The sequence below is a fragment of the Bubalus kerabau genome, chromosome 10, assembly GCF_029407905.1.
Source record: "Bubalus kerabau isolate K-KA32 ecotype Philippines breed swamp buffalo chromosome 10, PCC_UOA_SB_1v2, whole genome shotgun sequence".
Lineage (NCBI taxonomy): Eukaryota > Metazoa > Chordata > Mammalia > Artiodactyla > Bovidae > Bubalus > Bubalus kerabau.
Genome location: NC_073633.1, coordinates 34897560 through 34922053, shown reverse-complemented (window position 1 = coordinate 34922053; position 24494 = coordinate 34897560). Strand labels below are relative to the sequence as shown.

Sequence of the window (24494 nt, the reverse complement as noted above, 5' to 3'; positions counted from 1 at the left end):
TTGTTATTGTTGTTCAGTCACCAAGTTGCGTCTGACTCTGCAACCCCATGGACCGCAGCATGCCAGGCTTTCCTGCCCCTCACCATATCCCGGAGTTTGCCCAAGTTCTTGTCCATGGAATCAGTGATGCCATCCAACTATCTCATCCTCTGTCTCCCTCTTCTCCTTCTCCCTTCAATCTTTCCCAGCATCAAGGTCTTTGCTAATGAGCCGGCTGTTCATGCTCACCCCCCACAATCACTACCTTAATTCAGTTAAGGAGGGCAGGTATTCTTTGCCACACTGTACAGAGGTGGAAGGAAAAGTTCAGAGAAGTGACTTCTCTAGGGGTGCAGTTCGTATTTGAATGTGGTTCAAACACACTAGACCCTGGTGTACCCCTCTTCTATTCTGGTCTGCTGTGCACAGCATGCTACTTCTTAGGCTAGTTGATTAATGGTATGGTAGAGCACAGGCTTGATCTTGGGCCAAACTGGGAAACAGATTTATCTTTAGGGATGATCCTTGTTCCTGGGCTCATTGTTGACCTTTCTTTGAATTTGCTGCTCCATATAGACTGCCTGTGAAGTGGCATTTATGATAAAGGGCTGCTTCCCTTCCCCGCCAAACTATGAGATCTGCAGGAGCAGACGCAGGGTCTGACCTGCTTTTTCTGTATGCAGGGCCTAGACGGGGCTGGGCATGTAATAGATGCTCACGAAACATTTTTTGAAAGAACCTCTCACAGTATGCATCCTAGAAACATTGACCTCTGAGATGTCAGCAGGTGAAAGTGGTATTATTTTAGCTCAGATCATCTAGCCTGTAAGTATATTTTGAGCATTTAACCCTGACAATCCAATACTCACTGGCTTTCCTCCTACCTGGTTATTTAGGATCTCAGCTCCTCAAAGTATCTTAAATACATGCATGATCCAGAACACAGAGGACTGGTCCCTACCCTGGGGCACTTACCCATGTTCCCCTCTTTCCTCTCCTTGTCCCCTTCAGCTGGGCACCACCTCATCCTCCAGACTCCAGTTGAGCAGTTGCAGCCTCAGGGAGTCTGTCATAAAGTGTTGGGTGGCGAGGATAGGAGGAGACCCCTCTGAATACCTTGTGTCCCTAAACCCTAGAGAGGTTTAGGAAAACAGAGCTTTCCATTTTATTTCTCACTGTTCCCAACAACACCCTACCCCACCCCCCAACCCCCCCACTGTGCTCTCCATAGATTCACAGGAGAGGTCGCACAGGGAGACACACCTAACTGGGCCTCAGGCACCAAAGGGGTGAAGGTGGAAGGGGCTTCCCTGACAGCTAAGTTGGTAAAGAATCTGCCTGCATGCAGGAGACCCCGGTTTAATTCCCAGGTTGGGAAGATCCGCTGGAGAAGGGATAGCCCCATTTCCCTCCACACCCCCACTGCCCATGAAGGCAGAGCTTATCCCTGCCTCTGGTTGGCCAGCCAGACTCCTTCTTCCTTTAGTTTGAGCTTTTCCCCAGGAGGTATCTCATTCCTGGTGCACACAGGCTTCTGGCAGGTGTCCTCCCAGACACGCTGTCCCATCTGAAGCCTAGAGCAGGTTCAAGCTGGGACCTCGACCTCGTCCCACATCACCTGAGACTCGCCATGTGGAGAGAGGGTGTGGCAACGGCAGCTGCTGAGTCACTGCAGGGCGTGATGTCCACAGATAATGGGAAAAGTGGATCACACACATATGGGAAATGGGAAAATGGTAACCAAATCTTACATAATACTCTGTGGTTTGCAAAAAATCCTTTCCTGAGCCCTGTCTCATTTGATATAACCTTTCTAACCATTAAAAAAAAAAAGTGGATGTTGCCTACACCACTTGAGCTTTTCAATTTAGCTGGCAAGCCAGCTGTGTTAGGTTTGACTGCATTTCTCCAGCCAGCTGTCTTCCATCCCCATCGACTTGGCTAATCCTGTGATATTTAGCTGAGAAGCTGTAATGATGCTGGGAGTGGTGGTAAACCACAGGCGAATTGGGGCAGATGGTGTTCCCAGGATAAGAAGCTTCAGAAAGCAAATTGTCTGACAAAACTGCCCTCTTGGAACAAATTTGTGCAAATACCTTGGGCACCGTGGTCATAAAGAAAGCTATGGAAACCGGCTGGGAGGGTTTAGCAGATCCCAGCATGGCACTACAGTTAAAAGTAAGCGTGACTTTCACCCATTGCAGGCCATGGGATTGGAGTAGCAGAAGGGGCACGTGGTGTGGATGGTGGGGGACGTGGTCACCGTGGAGCCAAGCAGGAAGAACAGTGAGGATCGAAGCCCAGGGGTTTGGATCCTGGCTCAGACCAGCTGCGTGGCACTAAGTCAGTCCCTTAAACTCTATGAAGCTTAGTTTCCCAGTCTGAAGACGGAGGTGAGCTACCCAGACCATCTCTCGGGGTTGATATAGTAGTCATGTTAAATCAGGTATATAAAAGTGTTTGGGGCACTATGAAGCTTTACTCATAATGGGAAGTACCACTGTCATGGCCCTTACTGCTTTCATTCAACCATATGTATTTCCAGGTGTAAATGGCTCCAGGGCTGGAAGATGGTATGTCTGCAGTGGTATCCTGTGTTTCCTGTTCCCCATGTCCTTGACTTGGCCTGGGGAAAACTGCCTACAATAGTTAGACTTGGAGGAACCAGTTGACCTCTGGCCTTATGAACTACTATGCCGCCTGTTAGTGTTACCTTAGGAGTTAGGGTCTGTGTCTGCAGTGAGGATGGATGGTTTCTGAAAACCAGTAAAGAGTAACTTTTCCATACTCAACAGTGCTCCGTTCTGCTTCTTTTCTGGGTGGCTATATAAGTCTTGTGTTTGGCTGTGACGTGGGTTATAGAAGCATCTTAAAAGTCAGGAAGACTGGCTGTTTAGTCAACTGCCAAGCCAACAGCATGCCCATGTGCATGTAGGAGACGCTGATGTGATGGTGTGCACATGGATTGGAAAGCGTGTTCTCAGTGGCTTGAGAGGAGGCTGTCTACATGTCCATGTTTCCATGGTCGTGACTGGCAGGCCATGATCAGTACGCTTCCCCTGAACCATGCATTCTATCAAAATACCATTTAACATATTTCCATTTTTATTAACTTTCTAAGTAATTATTGAGTGCCTACACATTCCAGGCTTCCCAGGTGGTGCTAGTGGTAAAGAACCTGCATGCCAATACAGGAGACAAAGGAGACGAGTGCTCGATCCCTGGCTCGGGAAGATGCCCTGGAGGAGAGCATGGCAACCCACTCCAGTATTCTTGCCAGGAGAATCCCATGGACAGAGGAACCTGGCAGGCTGCAGTCCATGGGGTTGCAGAGTTGGACACAATTGAAGTGACTGAAGTGACTGAGCAAGCTATGTTACCACGTGCCAGGAACTGTGGCCTGGACATTTGCAAACCAACCAACATACATCTAATGTATTTACAAAGGATCTTTGTGAACTAGTTAAGAGTCAGCCATTATCTTCTAACCTATTAGTAAAGGTTAAACTCTGACCTGAGGGACTGAGGCGTTTTCCCGAGAACCGGGGCTGCGGCAGGACTAGACAGGCTTTCCCCTCACTTTCGCATCCCTGGATGCATTTTCCATCGGCGCTTCAGTCTCAAGGCCTCCAGAGGAATGCGTGTGTGATGAGTCGCTTCAGTCGTGTATGTCTCTTAGCAACCCTGTGGACTGTAGCCCGCCAAGCTCCTCTGTCCATGGGCTTCTCCAGGCAAGAATGCTGAAGTGGGTTGTCATTTCTACTTCAGGGGATCTTCCTGACCCGGATATAGAACCCACGTCTCTTACGTCTTCTGCATTGGCAGGCAGGTTCTTTAACACTGGCACCACCTAGAAAGCCCTCCTGAAGGATAAGAATCAGAGAACACAGGCAAGACCAGGAATGATGAGCTGTGTTTTCACACACCTGCTAGCTCCAGTGGGGTCGGCGGGCTAAACACAAGCTGATTTCCAAGGAGCTGCTGGTTAGTGGCTGGGCCGTGTTCTCTTATTGTAACCAGAAGCCCTTGTTTAAGCAGCTTGACGTCTAGGTGAGGAAAAGGGATGTAAAAATGGAAATGCACGCTTTCCACAGGCTGGGATAGAAGCTGGGAGTCCAGGATATAGTTCTCATAGTCACCATGACAGGAACTCTGTGGGGAGTAAGGTGATGTGCCCGCAGCCTGCCCCCCACCAGTTGAAAAGATGTAGCAGGCCAGTTGAACTTGAGCTGGGCTTCCTTGAGGAGGGAGCTTGTGGATCAGGGGGACTCAGGTTCAGGAAGGAAGAAGTAGGAGGAAATAGACTTTTTTTATCTAGATTGTGTTGAGTGCAGGATGGTTGGGGGTGGGGAGGAGGTGGCAGGAAGTCTGGACACTTTTAAAGTTGTCACTGAATTTCTCTCTTTAAGGGGATCTGGGGGGACTTAACCTGGCGGTCCAGTGGTTAAGACTGTGTTTCCACTGCAGGGGGCATGAGTTTGAGCCCTGTTTGGGGAACTAAGATCCCACATGCCAAGCAGTACAGCCAAATAAAGAAATAAAAGCTCTTAAAAAAAAAAGATTTATACAAAGAATGTTGCAAGCACCTCTGGGGACAGGGACACGTGGTCTGTGAGGCTCAGGGCCCTGAACTCCCCCAGGGAAGGACCTGCCTCCCCAGCCCGTCCCCTTGTCTGCAGAGTGTCCAGTGAGCTCTGTCTGCTGGCAGATAGGTCACCCAAGTCTGGAGGTGCCCTGGAGGCAGCAGTGGGCTGGTGGTACCGGGTGGGACGTGGGGTGGGTACTGCTTTATGTTTTGGTCAAATACATGCACACTAGGCACAGCACCGTTGGAATCTCAGGGGCTGGAGGTGGGTGTCGCTTCAGTCACTCAGCGCATGTGGATGTCAGAGAATAGAGGGAGCCTGCCTCCCACCACGCTCAGCATGGGCGGATGATCTACCTGCATACCCGCTCATTCCTCTAGTGGCTTCACTGTCCTGGGTAGTTCTTCCCTTGGACACCCTAGATTGTAAGCCCCCAGGGGAGCAGACACTGACCCTTCCCAGCACTTCAGAGGACACGGATGCCCTGTGGGAGGTGACACTGTGCAGTGGGAAGAGAGCTTTGGCGTGGCATCTGGCCTGAGCAAGGCAGAGTGATGCTCCCCCAGGGCCCGTAATGACTGTGGTGATGGGCCCTTCCCCTGGGGCTCCCCGGCAGGCTCAGGACACCACTGGCCCTCTCCCATGGAGGCCTGTCAGAGTTTATCTTTGCACGAGACATTGTGGCCGAGGAGACAGTCAGGCCAGGAGACTGGCTGGCCCTGCAGAGGCCCAGGGGACCTTTCTGGTACCATCCTCCCGGTCCAAGGACTCAGCAGGCCTGTTGTCAACAAGCCCGGCCCAGTCTGGATGAGATGCGGGTGACTAACGTTTTCCTCCCGGGCAGCAGGAGTGGACCGGCCGGCTGGGAGGAGTCCCTTTGCTGTAAACTACCAGAGACGCCCGTCTCCCGAGCTGAACCAGTGGGTGTCTTGCTTTCTTCTTCTTTTTTCTTAATCCTTCAGCAGATGATGGGAGGGGTCATCTGTTGAGTTTGTCCAGACTCTGAATAGCCCTTGGTCACTGGAGTGTGCAAAAATATGGCAACAATGCAGGTGCTCTTGTCTGAAAATGTTTCCGAAAGGATGGGAACAAGAGCAGTTCTTCTGACAGTAAATGATGCATTATGCTAATATCAGAAGGACTTTTTTTTTTTTCTCCCCACATGTGTGGTCAGTGAAGAGAATTTTGGCAGTTGGTTCTCATTGAACCAGGTCTGTATACAGCACTCTGGAGCCTGGTCATCGCCTCTAGCTTTTTTTACAGGCAGGGTTGCAGTGCCTAGGGGTCTGGGCTGTGACGGCAGGATGTGCCTGCAGCAGGCAGGGAGTGGTCAGCCCACTCGCAGCTCTCCAGATCCAGGCCTTGAGCAGAGTGAGCAGTTGATACCCACACAGCTGTCTTTGCAGCCTGCCCGCCCACCCAGGCTTCCCGACCCTGCTTCAGGGCATTCATTTGTGGTTAATGATGAGTCAAATCTCATCCCTTACCCCCAGTTACAGCACCGAGGAGAGCACATGGTGACCATCAGCCTCGCTCCAATCTAAGCAGAGGAGCTGAGAAGCAACTAGCAGGATACATAACAGTGTTCTTTCTTTAGATGTGTTAGGGGAAGAGAACTAAGATTTATTTTGTATCTACTATGTGCCAGACACTATATATATATGTGGTGGTGGTGGTGATTTAATCGCTAAGTTGTATCCAACTCTTGCAACCCCATGGACTGTAGCCCACCAGGCTCCTCTGACCCTGGGATTTCCTAGGCAAGAATATTGGAGTGGGTTGCCATTTCCTTCTCCAGGGGATCTTTCCAACCCAGGGATCGAACCTAAGCCTCCTGCATTGCTGGTGGGTCTCCTGCATTGCAGGTAGATATACATATGTGTGTATGTGTAGTGTATATATGTATATGTGTGTATTTTTGTCCTCAAAATCCTATGCGATGCTTTCCTCTTGCAAGGACAAGTTGAGGTGTAGAGTCGGTGAGTAATTAATCGGGCAGGACTGACTAGCTAAGGGGGATATGGGTCTAGATTCAAATTATGTGAGTTTGACTCTAGAGCAGGGTTTCATTCTCAGGACCTGTGATATTGGCCAGAGTCTCCTCTTGTTGTGGGGCGCCTCTAGATGCTGGCAGAACGCCCTTGCTTGTAACAACCAGAAATGTCACCTGTGGATCATATCGCCCCCTATGGAGAACCAGTTTTCTGTAGGCTTTATTATTCCTGCCACAGCACATTTCAAAAGGATATTTAGGGGTACCTTGGTGGCTCAGAGGTTAAAGCGTATGCCTGCAATGTGGGAGACCTGGGTTCGATCCCTGGGTCGGGAAGATCCCCTGGAGAAGGAAATGGTAACCCACTCCAGTATTCTTGCTTGGAGAATCCCATGGATGGAGGAGCCTGGTGGGCTACAGTCCACGGGGTAGCAAAGAGTCGGACATGACTGAGCGACTTCACTTTCACTTAAAGACTCTCTAGATGGTATGGACTAATTATTTATATTAATTTTTATTATAAAAGTAATAAAGGTCATTATGGATGATTTGGAAAATCATATATAATTGCATAGATTTCTATGAAAAGAAAAATTAGGTCAAACTCCATGCATATTTTTAGGCTCCATTTCCTACATAGTATCAGATTGATTTCTGTAAATGTTCGACTAATAAGGTTGTTCTCTCTCTCTCTGTTTGTGGGAATCTTATTTCACTTGTTAACCATGAGTATTACCTTACAAATCCTTGAATTTAACAGGCACAAAAGACGTCTCTTTCTTTCAGTTTGTATTTATTTGATGACAAACAAAACTGACCATCTTTCTATTATACAGCTATTTGCTTTTCTTATTCTCTGAAACATTTGTTAATAAGATGTGTTGTTGTTTAGTAGATCTAGTTGTGTCTACCCACTTTCAGAGTTTGCCTTCTTCACAGCACAGGCCCATAACTGAAGTTCCTTACGCTTTTTAGCACTAATTGAGGGATTGGACTCTGGGAAAGGATTGGGAGAAGAGAGGAAGGGAATGCTTGTGTATAAATAATTGATTACCTAAATTATAATGAATCGAACCCTGAAGCTGCAAGCAGAAAAGAGGAGAGAATGGCTTATGCCTGAGGTCCTCAGACTCTGTGAGAGAGGAATGCCCAAGTACCTGGTCAGAGAGTTCCTGTGATGGCCACCAGGTGGTGCTATCGGCCTGGGACGATTTTGGTGTCTGGTAGGGGAGGGAGCACACAGTCGGACACGACTGAAGCAACTTAGCAGCAGCAGCACAGGGGATTGAGGCGATAAGGAGGCTGAGTGTCCAACACAGAGGCTTGTTGGGTGTTTGGAGTTAACCTGCCAGTGATCACAAGTTGGCCTGGTGTGTGTATGTGTTTTTATATGTGTGTACAGAAAAGGAAGGGAAGGTTAGGACTGGTTATTATTATTTATTGAGAGGTAAGTCATATACCATAAAATTCACCCATCTACAGCATACACTTTGATGGTTTTCAGCATATTCTCATCACCATAATCAACTTTAGAACATTTTTATCACCCCTAGAAGAAACCCCCTTCCCCTTAGCTATCACTCCCCTCCATCTCTGCCCTCCACCCCCTCCATTCACTTCGTATTCCCCTTTCCCAGTCCCTGGCAACCACTAATCTACTTTCTGTCTGTCTGGATTTGTGTACTCTGGACACTTCATGTAACAGGATTGTACACGGGTGTTCTCTTGTGAAAGAGTTATTCTCTGGCTGTTACTACTTGTCCCAGCCAACACTACCCCAGTTGACTTTGTAGCAAGAGGCATCAGAGTAGCTGGATTGACTATTTCAAGTGCTGTGGCATTTCCAGGCCTATTAGGATAGAGAAAATGACAGACAACAGCAAGATTCTCATTTGATAGATAAACAGAATCACCTGGGAAGCTTATGGAACTAAAGATTCCTGGCTCCCAATCTCTCCAGAGGGCTTCCCACGTGGTGCAGTGGGAAAGAATCCACCTGCCAATGCAGGAGATGTGGTTCAATCCCTGAATCAGGAAGATCCACTAGAGAAGAAAAATGGCAACCCACTCCAGTATTCTTGCCTGGGAAATCCCATGGACAGAGGAGCCCGGTGGACTACAGTCCATGGGGTCACAAGAGTTGGACACAACTTAGCAACTAACCAACAACTTCTCCAGGAATTTATATTTGGTAGTTCTGGGGAGTTGAGGCTGCTGAGGATTTTTTTTTTTTTTTTTGGTGCCCCAGGTGATTCCAATGATTGTCTAGCTGTCGGCAGTGGGCAGTCAAGTAGTGGAGAAAAAGAAACCTGGTTTGGAATATGGAGGCATGAGACCAAAATGACCTTTTCCTGCAGACCATCTCTTTCAGCTGCAGCTTCAAATCCAGCACCTCTCGTGGGAAGGGAGCTGCACGCTTATGGTCGCCACAACCGCATGCTACAAGGCTGGTTCATGTCAGAGCGTCATCTTTGACTCGGCATGACAAGAGTGCATTTTTGAAGGCCATCAAAAACAATGACATCAGCCTTATTTAAATACTGCTCGGCTGGCAAATAGCTTTAATGGGGTATAGCAGAAAGAACACTGAATTAGAAGCCAGAAACTTGCCAGAATTCTCCACTGAATACTCCCTGGAGCTGTTGTGAGCATCTGGTGAGAGTGGGTGAGAGGTGTGGCCCCTGGCTTAGATTAGGGAAGCGCATGAGACGGGGCTTCAGAGAGCATCTTGTCCACCTGTCTTGTTTCATGGTAGAGAACACTGTGGTCCTGAAGCTCCTTGCAGAGGTGACGGACGTACCAGCTGCAGCAGGGCAGCCAGGAGTGGAGCTGAGGGCCAGGGTCCTCTGCCACCTTCTTTCCCCACTGCGTCTCTCTTCACATCTCTCTCTTTGGGGATCTGAGGAATCCTATTGAGTCACCTGTCATTTCCAGAAGTGAGGAAACCCAGGCGTAATTTGTCCAGGGTTCCGGGGCTAAATGATTTATATTTGCCTTGGATAAGTAGGAGTTAAAATAATGGCAGATGAAAACTTCACGATGGCATTCATGGATGGCTTTTAAGAACAAGCCCAGAACAGATCCAAGCTTTGTGAGGCCTGAAGCTTATGTAATTTGGAAACCCTCTTGAAGACAAATAATACCAAATTGCAAAATTAGGTCCAGGGCCTTGGAAGCAGTCTATGCAAACGAAAGACTTTGAATCTTCAGCTTCATTCACTTCATTGTCAGTTCACCTCTAGGGACAGTTATAGCAAGATCCCTGGTCATGTGTGTCCTGCTAGAATTTTTTTATTTGTATAATAACACATATCCTGCTTCGAACCACTTAGTTACACCAGTCTCACAAAATGGAAGCCATTCTATCAACAAATACGTCTTGAGTAGCTGCTGTACATAAAGAATACTGAAGGGCGCGAATTCCCTGGTTGCCTAGTGGTTGGGATTCTGGGCTTTTACTGCTGTGGCCTGGGTTCAATCCCTGGTCAGGGAAATGAGATCCTACAAGCTGTGTGGCCAAATTTAAAAAAAAAAAAAAAGAATACTGAAGGGGACAGAGGCTACAGTAAGGAGTAAGTACAGTAAGTAAAGGGAACTTCCCTGGTGGCTCAGACGGTAAAGCGTCTACTTGCAATGCAGGAGACCTGGGTTCAATCCCTGGGTCAGGAAGATCCCCTGGAGAAGGAAATGGCAACCCATTCCAGTACTCTTGCCTGGAAAATCCCATGGATGGAGAAGCCTAGTAGGCTACAGCGTGTGGGGTCGCAAAGAGTCAGACACGACTGAGTGACTTCACTTCACTTCACTTCACAGTAAGTAAGGAGTAAGTACAGTAAGGAGACCACAGTCTCAGGATATGCAGTTCCAAAGTATATAATAATAAATCCCGAGACCACTCTTTCTTCCCAACCGTGGGCTGGGCCAGGGATGGATGCCTAAGGGATCTCAGCCTCTATTTGTGTCTCCAATTTTAGTCTCAGAGAGCCTTCTTCCTTTCATAGTCATTCCTCTCCCTCCATTATATGGGGAATGGACATCAATATGAGTGAAACTCTTGGGGTTTTTGAATGAAAACCTTTTCATGATTTAAATGACATCTCTGTGGTTGGGCACCCCTTCCCAAGCCACTGCAAAGTCCCTTAAATCTAAAAGTATTGTCTTCAAATGAATTAAAAGTACATTCATCCATCAGGGTCCTCTTTCCCTAAAACGTGCCTGATGCCATTGAGATTGTTAGAATAACATGAGTATCCTGAAAAATCTCTGTGAAGATTCTCAGGATATTTATTTCCACTTTGGTAACAAGTGCATGCATGCTAAGTCACTTCAGTCCTGTCTGACTCTGTGTGACCCTATGGGTGGTAGCCTGCCAGGCTTCTCTGCTCATGGGATTCTTCAAGCAAGAATACTGGAGTGGTTTGTTATGCCCTCCTCAGTATCTCTTATGTCTCCTGCATTGGCAGATGGGTTCTTTACCTCTAGTGCCACCTGGGAAGCCCTTTGGTAAGACATCTGTACTCAATTCTGTTTATTTAATTGATCATATCAGCATTAACTCCTGTATTTTTTTAAAGGTGTGGGTTTTGCCACTTTCTGAGAGAAAGAACATGGTGATAGAGATAAGTCTGGGTCAAGAGGGGGCCTAGGTCAGTGGAGGGTGTTTTGTGATGTTTGTTTTATTTCATTTTTTAATTGTTACCCTTAGTTTTATTGATTTCCCTGGAGAAATGGGGAGTCAGAGATGTGAGTCCCTTTAGGTAAAAATCAAGCACTGTTCACATCTTAGTGAATTTCCCTTTCTATTGGTGGGAGGAATGGCTGAGTCCTTGGTGTCACCTAAAGCTCGCTGTGATTCTCGTGGCAGTTTTATTATTAAAAAAAAAAAAGCCTTCTGGAACGTTAAAGCATGAAGGGACATTAAAACCTTGGGAGGAGTTACAACATTTTGAAGTGCAGGGTGGAAGGTTCTGAGCCCCTGGGTTGAGGAATGGCTGGATCCTTCTGGTGTCATAAGCAATCCCATCACTCTTGGGACCCTCCCTGTTTTGAATCATGGATTTCAAACATCCTCAAAAGCTCTTCTCTGGTAATTCCAAAACTCTTAACAAATCAATCCTAAGAAAAAATAAACAAATATGCAGAGGAGCAGAAGGATATTTAGGATATGGTTCTAATTAAAATTTTTAAGTTTTCCTTCTCCAAATCTTGTATAAGCCATTAAATACGAAAAAAACAAACCCCAGAATAGGAAAGCAGTCAAAGCCATTACCATTAGAGATTTTGAATTTTATAACACACGAATAGTTTATTTGTTTTTCTTCTTATTAACACCAAGAGAATCAAATCAAGGCTGTAACTTTAAAATACTGAATGGCCGTCTATTGAATTGGGCATACATAGGGACGCAGCACAGAAGGTGAAACTCCATCCTCCATCAGCATAGGAAACAGCGAGCCTGCTTGCTGTCAGATGGCTTCTAGTACAGGCACTACAAAAGAAACGCGTCTTGTGGGCCCTCTCAAACTGCCCGAGGTAGGTTGGAGCCATCTGGATGTTTTCCTGCAGTTCCCTTGTGACGACCGAGTCTGCCAGTTACCTCTGCTGCTGTTCTGTTGGGCTTTTGGCTGTTTCTCTGTTTGGCGACACCTGAAGCCAAGGGGAAAGAAACAAGCGTTTATTAAGTCCTATGTTTGTACCAGTTAATCGTCTTAATGAAGCATTACTATCACCCCTGTTTTACAGCAAAGGAAAATGAATATTTTAAAAGGTAAAGCTATCTTGTCCAGGATCACATAAGTTTTAAAGTATGGCGTGCATGCATTATAAAATGACAACCACTTAACATTTGCCGGGATCCTGCAAAAACTTTACAAGGTCTATTTTATTTTTATATTTTTTTACTTTATTATTTTATTTTACTACTTTTAAAAAATATGTTTAATTTTAAAGTTTTTTATTATTTTCAGTTATTCATTTATGTTATTTATGCATTTCATTATCCTATTATCTTATTTTTTAAACTTTTTATTTTGTATTGGGGTGTAGCTGATTAGCAATGTTATGACAGTTTCAGGTGTACAGCAAAGAGACTCAGCCACACACACACATGTATCCATTCTCCCCTCAACTCCCCTCCCATCCAGGCTGCCACATAACATTGAGCAGAGCTCCATTCTAAATATAACGATGTGTACATGTCCATCCCAAACTCCATAACTATCCCTTCCCCCCATCCTTTTTTATTTTATCCTCATACAAACCTCTTAAAATCAACATAATTTGTATCCACATTTTATAGATGAAGTCATACAGTAGTATGATGGAGCCAAGATTCAAACTCAGGTAGGCAGACTGCAGGGCCCCTACTTTTGCACAGCATACCTCACCTCCTCTAACTTGAGCTGTCCACGTAGACCCCAGCCACGGGTGGCTGCCACACACTTGATGGGTGCCTGGTTTGAATTGCGATGTACTCTAAATATAAGCCACACACCAGATTTTGAAGGCAATACCATAAATAAATAAAAGAATGCAAAATATCTCATCAGCCCTTCTTATTTATGAAATGATAGCAATTTGCATTTATTGGGATACATTTTTTAAAATTAAACTTCATCTGTTCTTTATTTTTTTGAAATAAGGCTACTAGACAATTTAAAATTAACTATGTAGCTTTCATCATATTTCTGTAGGATAGCACTGCTATCTACTATTGCAAGTAAAGGAGGGGCTATGAAATTTGTTTCTCATCAGTAGTTCTAGCTAAAATTTTGGTTATAAGTGGGTGGGGAGGTTGAGGCCATTTCAAAATTTTTTAAATTGTTTTTTAAGGCTGTTTTAAAATGTAAGTCTGGGTTTATGAATGAATTTGAATTATGCTTTCTTCACTCTTGGGACCATGTGTGGGTAAGAAAGACTGCTGTTTCTAAGGTTCAGAAGGAACTTGTGATCTATGATTTCAGTGTTGCATGGCTCGTGTCTCTCTTCTGTCCTCCGTGGTGGGAGCTGCTTCCATTTCCACACACTTTGTGACAATCAACTTCGTGTCTCCTCCAGCATGCCAGGGGGCCCTAGCTCTGGGTATAGCACTTGGCACTTAGTTTATACTAAGTAATGAAGATAGAATAAGTAGCTAAGCATTTTTTACTGGTTTTGATGTTGTCGTATTATTTTTTAAATTGACAGTTTAAATTTCTATTTTTTTGCTATTATGGATTAACGTCTCTCTGAACATTGAGTACAAGCTTTTGTGGGGGGAATATGTTTTCATTTCTGTTGGGTATATATCAATACCTAGACCTGGAACAGTTGGGTCATAGGATAGCTCTGTGGAACTGTTTGAGAAGCTGCCAGATTGTTTCCCAAAGCAGCTGCCTCCTGGTATTGATACATTCCCATCAGCAGTATGTGAGGATGTGGTTTCATTCTTAACTATTGCCAGGAAGAGATTACATGGATACAAAAGGAATAAGTTGGGAATATTTGTGTGAGATAGGAAGACTACAGACCAGAAACACTATATACCAAACGTTTGCAGGAGATTTAGTCCAAGTGCCCCTCCTTCCTCCAACACACATACCACCTGCCCTCTCCTCCTGAGGTTAGAATTCAGAAACAATAAAAAGAAAGAAAAAAGGTAACAGCTGCTTAGAAACTCAGAAAAGAATGTCCTGCGAAGAGATCACTGTTTGTCCAAAACAAATGCTTATGCTAGCTCTTTATAAAAATGCTTAGTTACTTACGGCAGCTTTGGATGGAGAAAGGGAAATAGGGACTATATCATGCAGGTACCGATTAGTAAGACTAAGTGGGAGTGTTCTTTGTCATGGCCCAAAAGCCTTCTCTGACCCCAATTCAGTTCCTTTGTCTTAATCTACTGACAAGGGGGCTGACATACGAAATGATTAGATTCCTGAGCCAGGTTGCTGCTCCTCTGGCCAGTGCAGAACCTCAGAAAGTTGACGACTCCAAGCAAGTGGAGTGCCAAGCCCTATCACCTCTCCCATCTCCATCCCATTCAGAATGGACCCATCATGGTCTCTGCTGCCCCTTATTCACACTTCCTTCTCAGTGTGTTCCCAGTGGCCTGCTCCCCCTGTAACACTCAAACTTTATCAAAGAGCTAAAGTCCGGGGCAGAGGACCACCTCCATGATCATGAGGACTTGCTGTTGATTTCACCTATTGGCTCACCCATTCAGTGCTTCCCTATTTTATGCTTCTGCAGACATCCTTCCCTGATGGCTTAGACGGTAAAGAATTTGCCTGCAAGGTAGGAGACCCAGGTTCGATCCCTGGGTGGGGAAGATCCCCTGGAGAAGAAAATGGCAACCCACTCCAGTATTCTTGCCTGGAGGATTCCATGGACAGAGGAGCCTGGTGGGCTACGGTTCATAGGGTCCCAAAGAGTTGGACATGACTGAATGAATAACACTTTCACTTCACTTTCAGACATCCCTTATTTTCTTTTGTGTTGGAAGCTATTTCCTTGGATGCTCAGTCTCTAACTGTGAATGTTGTAGCCATTTCCTTGGTTCTGGTTTGGCCTCTGAGGTCTTCCTTACATTGATTTTTGCCTGCCTACCTGGATCATCACTGCCATTGCCCTTTCTCCTGACCTGAGAACCTGACGTAGCCTGCTTGTTTCTTTGGCTGGTACCCCAGGGGGCCGGGGACTCCTGTTAGTGAAGTCATGAACTTCAGTTAAAATAATTACCCCAGGAATTCTATAATGTGCAAAGATATTATACTGGAGCAGAATACCATGTGTTAATTCATACTCATTAGAGACCCTCACCCACAGGAATGACACCCAGGACTTGTCACATCACTGAGAACGGAGATGTGGGGCCTGGATTTTGGACAGAGGATGTCTTCAGTAAGTGAAGTTTCAGAAAGGAAGATGTAGTTGGGAGCTTTGAGTAACTGGAGACAACAGGACTCTAGGTGGAACCAGGTGCTGGAGGCTCCAAGTTCATAGTTTGCCTTTTTTTTTTAAACCAATATCCTCACCTAATACCCATCCCTACCCCAATTTTGTGTTTTTATTGTTCAGTCACTAAGTCATGTCCAACTCTGCAACCCCATGGACTGCAGCACCCCAGGCTTCCCTGTCCTTCACTATTTACCAGAGTTTGCTCAAACTCATGTCCATCATCTCATCCTTTTTCACCCCCTTCTTCTCCTGGCCTTAATCTTTCCCAGCATCAGGGTCTTTCCCAATGAGTCGGCTCTTTGCATCAGGTGGCCAAAATATTATAGTGTCAGCTTCAGCATCAGTCTTTCCAGTGAATATTGAGGGTTGATTTCCTTTAGGATTGACTGATTTGATCTCTTTGCAGTCCAAGGGACTCTTCAAGAGTCTTCAAGAGAACAATTTGAAAGCATCAAATCTTCAGTGCTCAGCCTTCTTTATGGTCCAACTCTCAAATCCATACATGATTCCTAGAAAAATCATAGCTTTGACTATATGGACCATTGTCGGCAAAGTGATGTCTCTGCTTTGTAATACACTGTCTAGATTTGTCATAGCTTTTCTTCCAAGGAGCAAGTATCTTAATTTTGTGGCTGCAGTCACCATCTGCTGTGATTTTGAATCCTGAGAAAAGAAAATCTGTCACTGTTTCCACTTTTGCTCCATCTATTTGCCATGAAGTGATGGGACCAGTTTTGCTTATATGTCCCATTATTTTTTCAACATTAGTTGATACCTTAACTTAAGCTCCACTACCTCCCAATCAAGTCACATAATTTCAGCAAGAATCACAGACTACAGGTTTTAAATGACCCCAAATTGGCTCTAACCTCAGTACAAAAACATACCTGGTCTCCATACAAATTGCTAAATAGAGACTTCATTTCAGGCAGCAAATAAATTTACACGAAGGGACTGGAAATGCTACAATGTAAATTACCTGTTAAAACGATTTTTTCAAAACCCACAAAATTCACAGCTATCCTGAAAATGCCTCATTTTCAAATTAATGCATTTTACTTTAATTTGGGGTTTGAGGTGTACATGTTGGGAAGGGGCGGGGCTTGTGGCGGCTGCAGGCAAATGAGTTAAATTCACAGAATAGAATTTGAACTTTTGCAAATGAGTAAACAGCCAAAACAAACACCGCTTTGGAAAAAAATACACATTTTCTCCTTTTGAAAAGCAAGCAATGCCTAAGCAAAATACCTTAAAAGTGAACTAAAAAGCTTTTCTAAAATAAACAACTCTGCTTGTGATCCTAAATTGGGACCATATGGACATGTGAAAGCTACAAATGCAGTACATTTCGACTCCGAGTTTCTGCCTTCACTGTTTGCGTGCCTCCGAGTAGATGCTGATAATGTTGCCTTTGGTCCCAAAGGAACCTGAGATTCTTAGCTCCTAGGATGAGGGAGCAAGCAGAAGAAAGAAAAGGAATGAAAACAAATGCCTTTCAAGACAAAATATCTGAACAGTGAGTTCTATTTTTGCTTCCTTGCCAGCAGGCGAGACTCAATTCAAATCTCTCCGGCACATATAGGATGATGCCAGCAAAATGGAGTGCATTTTCCAGGGACGCTGGCTACGTGGGGAAGTCCCTGTTGAGGAACCAGGCTCACACTCAGAACATTAGGATAGCTTTAGCAAGCCGCCTGGACTAGCCCCCTGCCCTGGGGCAAATCAATGAATAAGCCAATTCAGCATAGATAGAATCATTCCTTTGTTTTTCTCAATTACCAAATGTTGTGTGCTTTGGGGTCACTTGTCATGAGTTTAGAGAATGTGAATATTGCAACATAAGTCCTCACCATTCTAAACAGCTTAAACTGAATTCCATTACTAGGGAGGAGGAGAATTGAAGACATAGCATCCCTCACTAATTGTACATGATTAGAGGCTATTTTCTCATCCTAGGGTGAGTCTTTCTTTTCTCCCACAGTGCTCATGGTCGGTTCCATGAAACTGGCACTTATATTAGGTGTGTATTTATGTGGACATGTTTTGTTTCCTATAACCGGATAGCAAATCCTTGATAAAGAGTTGATGCTGCCTGGTTGGGGAGGGGGCGGTGTGCTTGAAAACAATGAGTGAAATGAGTTCAAGCATTAATTTTTTAGTTTTCAGTGAACGAGGATGCACTACTGTTAATAAAGAGTTCAGCTGTTTTTGAGCCCTTGTTGCTAACTGCCCCAGGTACAGAACTGTGGGCATCAGAATGAAAAATATGTAGGATCGTGAATCTGGCCTCTGTTAATTGTGCTATTAGGAAATATTGATTGGATAATGGAAGGAGTTTACATTTATTGAGTGCTCATTACATTCCAGGCACTTAGTTATGCATTTAGCATCTTATGCCCAAGTTAAAAAGGGTTTGGGATATCATCAGATGCCTGACAACATGTGGATTTGAACCTGAACAAAGGGAAGCTATAAAGTTTCTTAATATATCAGGTGCTCTCTTTGTGTGCATGTGTGCCTAGTCGCTCTGCTGCAGCTGCTGCTAAGTCGCTTCAGTCATGTCCGACTCTGTGAGACCCCATAGCAGGCAGCCCACCAGGCTCCCCCATCCCTGGGATTCTCCAGGCAAGAACACTGGAGTGGGTTGCCATTTCCTTCTCCAATGCATGAAAGTGAAAAGTGAAAGGGAAGTCGCTCAATCATGTCTGACTCTTTGCGACCCCATGGACTACAGTCTACCAAGGCTCCTCAGTCCATGGGATTTTCCAGGCAAGTGTACTGGAGTGGGGTGCCATTGCCTTCTCCGGCCTAGTCGCTCAGTCGTGTGCAACTCTTGCAACCCCATGGACTGTAACCCACCAGTCCCCTCTGATTATGGGATCTTTCAGGCAAGAATACTGAATGGGGTTGTCATTTCCTTCTCCAGGGGATCTTTCCAACCCAGGGACTGAAGCTGCATCTCCTCTGTCTCCTGCATTGCAGGCATATTCTTTACCCAGGCTTGTCTGTGGATCCTCAGTAAATGATAATTAGTTGCTTTTCACAACTACATTTGACCTTTAGGACTCTCATTTCTCACCAGGAATCAAGGCAAAAAAGGCTTTAATGCACAGAGTTAATTTTGAGAATGGATATGTACAGAAACTACTTTTTAAAAAATGTATTGAAGTGTAAATGCTGCTAAGTCACTTCAGTCGTGTCCAACTCTGTGCAACCCCATAGACGGCAGCCCACCAGGCTCCCCCGTCCCTGGGATTCTTCAGGCAAGAACACTGGAGTGGGTTGCCATTTCCTTCTCCAATACAGGAAAGTGAAAAGTGAAAGTGAAGTTGCTCAGTCGTGTCCGACTCTTTGTGACCCCATGGACGGCAGCCTACCAGGCTCCTCCGTCCATGGGATTTTCCAGGCAAGAGTACTGGAGTGGGGTGCTATTGAAATGTAAATAAATACAGTAAATATTATAAATCAATATTGTATTAATTTTTGTACAGCAAAGTGATTCAGTTATGCATATAAATCTATTTTCTTTTCCATATTCTTTTCCATTTTGGTTTTCTCATAGGATATTGGGTATAGTTCTCTGTGGTATACAGTAGGACCTTGTTGTTTATCCTTCCTATATATAATAGCTTGCATCTGCTAACCCCAGACTCCCAGTTCTTCTCTCCCCTACTGCTCTCCCCCTTGGCAACCGCAAGTCTGTTCTCCATGCCTCTATGTGAGTCTGCAGAAACTACTCTTAATCATTTTCATTTCTTCCTTTGAGCCCACTGAAATTACTGGGTTTGAAGGAAGAAGAAACAAAGGTTAGACATTAAAAATTTTAAAAATCCCACCCCTTAAGTTGGCTATTTCTTTCAGGTGTTTTCCCTCTTTAATAAGGGCTAAGTTGTTTCTTTCCAGCCCTTCCTCCTTGCTTCTACTCTTTGCTCCAGTACAGACAGTCCTGTGCATTGAAACTGCCTGAATGCTATGCTGAGAAACTCAGGCATGATTGTATAGGAGGTGACAGATTATAGGCATTCTCACTTTATTGCTCTGCACAAACGATGCAGGGTTTCGTTTTACTTTTTTTTTTTTTAAGCAAATTGAAGGTTTGTAGCAACCCTGCATTGAACAAGCTGATCAGCACCATTTTCCCAACAGCATTTGCTCTTTTCTTGACTGTCACACTGAAAGGGAAAGTGAAAGTCGCTCAGTCGTGTCCGACTCTATAGTCCATTCGATTCTCCAGGCCAGAATCCCGGAGTGGGTAGCCTTTCCCTTCTCCAGGGGATCTTCCCAACCCAGGGATCAAACCCAGGTCTTCTCCATTGCAGGTGGATTCTCTACCAGCTAAACACAAGGAAAGCCCAAGAATACTGGATTCACACTACTAGAAGCTTTTTCATTATCATATTTATTACAGTGATCTTTGTGACCACTATGACTTTCTGAAGGCTCTGATGATGGTTGGCATTTTCTAACAAAAATGTGTCTTTCTTTTTTTCAAGTGTGCCCTGATACCCACTCCAGTGTTCTTGCCTGAAGAATCCCAGGGACGGGGGAGCCTGGTGGGCTGCCATGTATGGGGTCGCACAGAGTCGGACACAACTGAAGCAACTTAGCAGCAGCAGCCCTGATACCAGTTTTTTTTTTTTTTTTAATTTCAATTTTGTATTGGAGTATAGCTGGCTAACAATGTGGTGATAGTTTCAGATACACAGCAGAGAAGATCCGTGATACATGATAAGAATGTATGTATCTTCCTAATGAAGGTATGTACATTGTTTTTTTAGACATATGCTTTGCACACCTAATAGACTACAGTACGGTGTGAACATCACTTTTATATGCACTGGGAAACCAAAACATTTGTGTGACTGGCTTCATTGTGATATTTACTTGATAGCGGTGGTCTGGAACCAAGCCCGCCACATCCCCAAGGCCTGCCTAGTGTCCTCCAAGTTGAGAGGGGATGGCACTTTTTGTAAAAGTGTGTGTGTTTACAGGTTGTGAGGTAAACACCACAAACCTTCAGGGCCAGCCAGCCCTTCCTCATTAAGGCCCCCTGTGTCCCCTCACGTCCAGCCGGTGCTGCCCTGTCAAAGGGTCCACACCTGCTCTGTGGCCTCAGAAACCACTCTCAGGCACCCTGCCCGCCTCACTTTACCTTCTTCCTCAGCCCCTGGGGGAGAATGCCCAGGTGGCTCAGTGGTAAAGAATCCACCTGCCAGTGCAGGAGAGGTAAGTTCCATCCCTGGGTGGGGAAGATCCCCTGGAGGAGGAAGTGGCAACCCATTTCAGTATTCTTGCCTGGGAAGTCCCATGGACAGAGGAGCCTGGCGGGCCACAAGCCATAGGGTTGCAAAGAGTCAGACTCGACTGAGCACGCACACCTCAAAAATGTCAGCCCCACCGGGGCCTTTGTTGTCTCCACTTTCTTTCCTCTTTCTCTGCTGCCCCCTCCTTTGTACCTTTGAAGGGAGAAACAAAGGAGGGCTACACTCATTGGAATCACCTGACTGCTTCAGTCTCCCAGACTGTGAACAAAAGGAAAGCTGGTCATTGCTTTATAAATGATGTATGGAGACACGCGGAGGAATGAAGGCCCAGACCGCAGTGTATTTTTAGCGTCTGCTGTTTGTGGTAACATAAGTGAAAACTGCTGGATGCCTTCCCTTCAGCTGAATGGCTGGTATTCAGGCGAGTGTGCCCGCTGCCTGCCAGACTCTCCTCACGGAACTCCCTCTTTATGAGGTGGGTGACTGGCTCCTTGGCACCAGGCTGCCCCACCACAATTCTCCTTTATTGCCCAGTCGCATGGCTCCCCAGGGGCCCCAGCGTGGGGCTGCGGGTGAGACTGCTGGCCGCGAGCTTGTCAGGGTGTTACCAGATTGCAAAGCAGAGTCTGCAGGGCAGGGGCTGTGTCTGGATGCTCTAAACCTTCTGGCATGAGGCTGGCACTCAGACACGCAGGAACCACAATGGTGAGGCCCGTGGCTGGCGCCCCATCTCAGAGTCATTCTGCTGGTGCCTGGCTCGAGTAGGATGTCGACCCCCACTGGTCGCTGACACTCTGGAGCCTCAGAGTGAGATAGAAAATATGAGAGAGGCCTCTCTTATGTCGAGAGGTCATTCTACCAATGATTGCTCTCGAGCTAATCTTTGGAAAGGATCCGGATGGGCTGCCTGAGGCCCCATGGGGGCATGGAAACAGCCCTGGGATCCCAGGCTGCAAATAGCACTGACTGGCTGAGCAGCTTTAGGCAAGCAAGTAAAGGTCTCCCAGGACTCACTTGCTCACAGTTACGAGTAGTAACTCTTGTCCTACTGACCTCACTGAAACTTTTTAATAAAGATATTAAAGTAGTCTGAAACAATTGAAACCATAATGTTACAAAAAGGCAGGGGAGTGGTGCAGTCCCTGTTTATTGTCTTCATTTCTGACCAACCTTGACTTCTACCAAAACCATCCCCCTCTGACCCCAGCTTTTGCATCATGGGGCGACCCGTGGGGCTCCGCTTATTCCCTGAGAGGACGTTGCTTATTCCATGAGAACGTACCTTCATGCTTCATGAGCGAGGTCTTTGCTTCCAGTCCCTACAGGATTAGTTTGAATGAAGAAGGGTACAGTGGGCTCCTTTTCTTGTGAAATGTGTGAGAGTGCCTCTATAATTGGAATAAAACTGTCTGTAAAGGGACTTCAGCTAGCTATAGTTCCCTTATCTGAAACCTTAAGTGACTTTCAAAAAGCCTCTCAGCGGCCACACTGAATGTCACAAACTCCACGAACCAAGATGGTCATGCCAACGTTCTCCGTGCTAATTTACTCTTAGTTTGCATCTAATTTGAGTAAGTCTGGCTCTCTCCTTTTCTAGCCCTTGATACTGAATGGTTAATGGAGCAATAGCATCAACATCACCTGGGGGCTTGTTGGAAATGCAGTGTCAGGTCCATCCCTCATTTCTTGATCAGAGTCTACATTTTGACAGGATCCTCAAGTTACACATATGTGTGTGATAAAGCAAATTAGAAGACAAGACTTGCAGGACCTAGACCTACTATTTATTTATGCATTGTACTTTATTATGAAAAAGATTGAGGATGACTAGGATTAATAGCTTACAAAGAAGGAGAAGACAAAGAACTTTAAAAGCCCTAACAGCTGGGACCACTTATTACAGTTGTATTACTGTATACATTTTAATGCTCTGAGAACACACTGCTACAGCATTGTAGAGTCACGGATATTCCCAATAATAGTCCCAAAGTATCAAGAAGAGGTAAGGTCATATTCCGAAGTTGCTGTTCATAGAAGCAAAAGGGCTTAACATTTATTTGGCAAGAATGAAATATTTTCAGTCTATTCTAGAGACATTTATGGAGTGATATGGCCATGATGGAAACAGATAAATAAAGCATCATCACCGGATAGAATTAATTAATGAATTGCCTGAAATAATTTAAAAGCTGTAGTGAAAGATCCCATCTTTAACCAATAGCATTATTTTCCCAAATAAAGGGGCCTCTAGATTTTGGAAACTTCATGTGAAACAGAGCAGGACCCCCATGGTCCCTCCTGCTACCCCACCCCCACCATGACCTCTGCCTGCCTTTTGTCTGTGGAAAACTTTAGTCAAGGGATAAGTTTAATCAGAGAAATGAGAACTTGCAGAAACAAAGGCAAACAGTCAACAGAGACCAAATAATAATAACGTAGTCATTCAGCATAGTCAAGGACCTTTCTTTCTTTCTCAAGGGCTGTAGATAATATTCTGAGCCATATCCTGTGAGCTGTCTTACAGATACTAAAACATCAGGTGGAGAAGTTAACTACACGATGACCAGACTGTACCCAGGACATGAGCTGCTACAATTCTAGGAGCTGGCCTCAAAGAAACAGGAACAAATGGACCCTGGAACTGAAGGTTAACTGTCCCTGAAGCAATCAAGATGACACTGGTCAGAGCACCGATGACCAATTTGAAGATGACTGTCAGATCAGAGATGACTGTGCTGTTTCTGCATGTAGCCCCCTCCTGTCTGTAAAAGCTCTGGCCCCACTAGTTGCTAGCTGGGGGGGAGTCGGCCATTGGACAGATGTCCGCCCCTCTCCCCTACCCCTGGTTGCCAGCATCTGAAATGAAGCAACCTTTCCTTTCCACCAACCTGGCATGTTTATTGGCTTTTGGGCAGTGAGCAGCCAGATCCCTCCTCACCTGTCAGCAGGGCATAGACTCTTGACTCATCTCTCCCTTCTGCACTGTTTGAGATTTCTCTTATTTCTGCTCGTGTTGTGGCTGCTCCACCCCAATCTGTGTCACCTCTCCCATGAGTCTCAGCAGTAGTGTGTTATTAAGCCTTCTTAACTTCCCTCCAGTCTACCTTTGTACAGTGGCCTTCAGAAAGATGCTTGAGTACAGTGGATCTGGGGTAGAGGGCTGGGATTTTTAAAAATTCCACAAGTGATTCCGATGTGCACCCTTGGTGGGAAAGAGGGTTTTAAACTATCGATAAATTAATGCTCTACACAACATCCAATTATTATATCACTCTTCTTCCCATACAGCTTTGGTTGCTGTTTGTTATTATATCACTTCATAATTTTCTGCTTGGTATTGACTGTCTCCCCTTCTATCTAGCTCCTCCCTTCCAAGCAGTGCTCATCACAGATGCTCAAATATTCCTTGCTCTCACCTACCTCTGTGCCCTACGTGTGGCTTTTCCTTCACCACCAATAAGGATGGATCCTGCTTTTCCTGCTTCAACTCAAGTGTCACCTCTTCCATGGAAGTTTTCCTGGAAGGGTCCCTATTTCCTGAATTTCCACACCATTTATAATACCATAATGAATACTATCAAGGAATGTATCTTATCATGGACCACTGGCTTGTTGTTTTGGTGCTGAACAACCAACTAGAATGAAGAACTAAGTAGGGAGCAGGAATCCTGTCTTTCACATTTGTATTTTCTATGGCCCAGAGCATAATCATTGGTACATTGCTTCTTGCAAGCAATC

The 24494-nt window shown here is 45.3% G+C and overlaps 1 protein-coding gene and 2 long non-coding RNA genes across 3 annotated transcripts in view; all 3 read left to right on the top strand.

Moving 5' to 3' along the window:
* The window catches only part of SCG5 (secretogranin V), a 56875-nt gene that overhangs the window by 8584 nt on the left and 23797 nt on the right, over nt 1–24494 (top strand). The window lies entirely within an intron of this gene.
* On the top strand, nt 1943–2771 carry LOC129621174 (uncharacterized). Its single transcript, XR_008699033.1, has 2 exons — nt 1943–2157; nt 2525–2771. It is a non-coding gene; the product is annotated as an uncharacterized LOC129621174 (long non-coding RNA).
* Nucleotides 16480–23768, top strand: LOC129621175 (uncharacterized). Its single transcript, XR_008699034.1, has 2 exons — nt 16480–17008; nt 23281–23768. It is a non-coding gene; the product is annotated as an uncharacterized LOC129621175 (long non-coding RNA).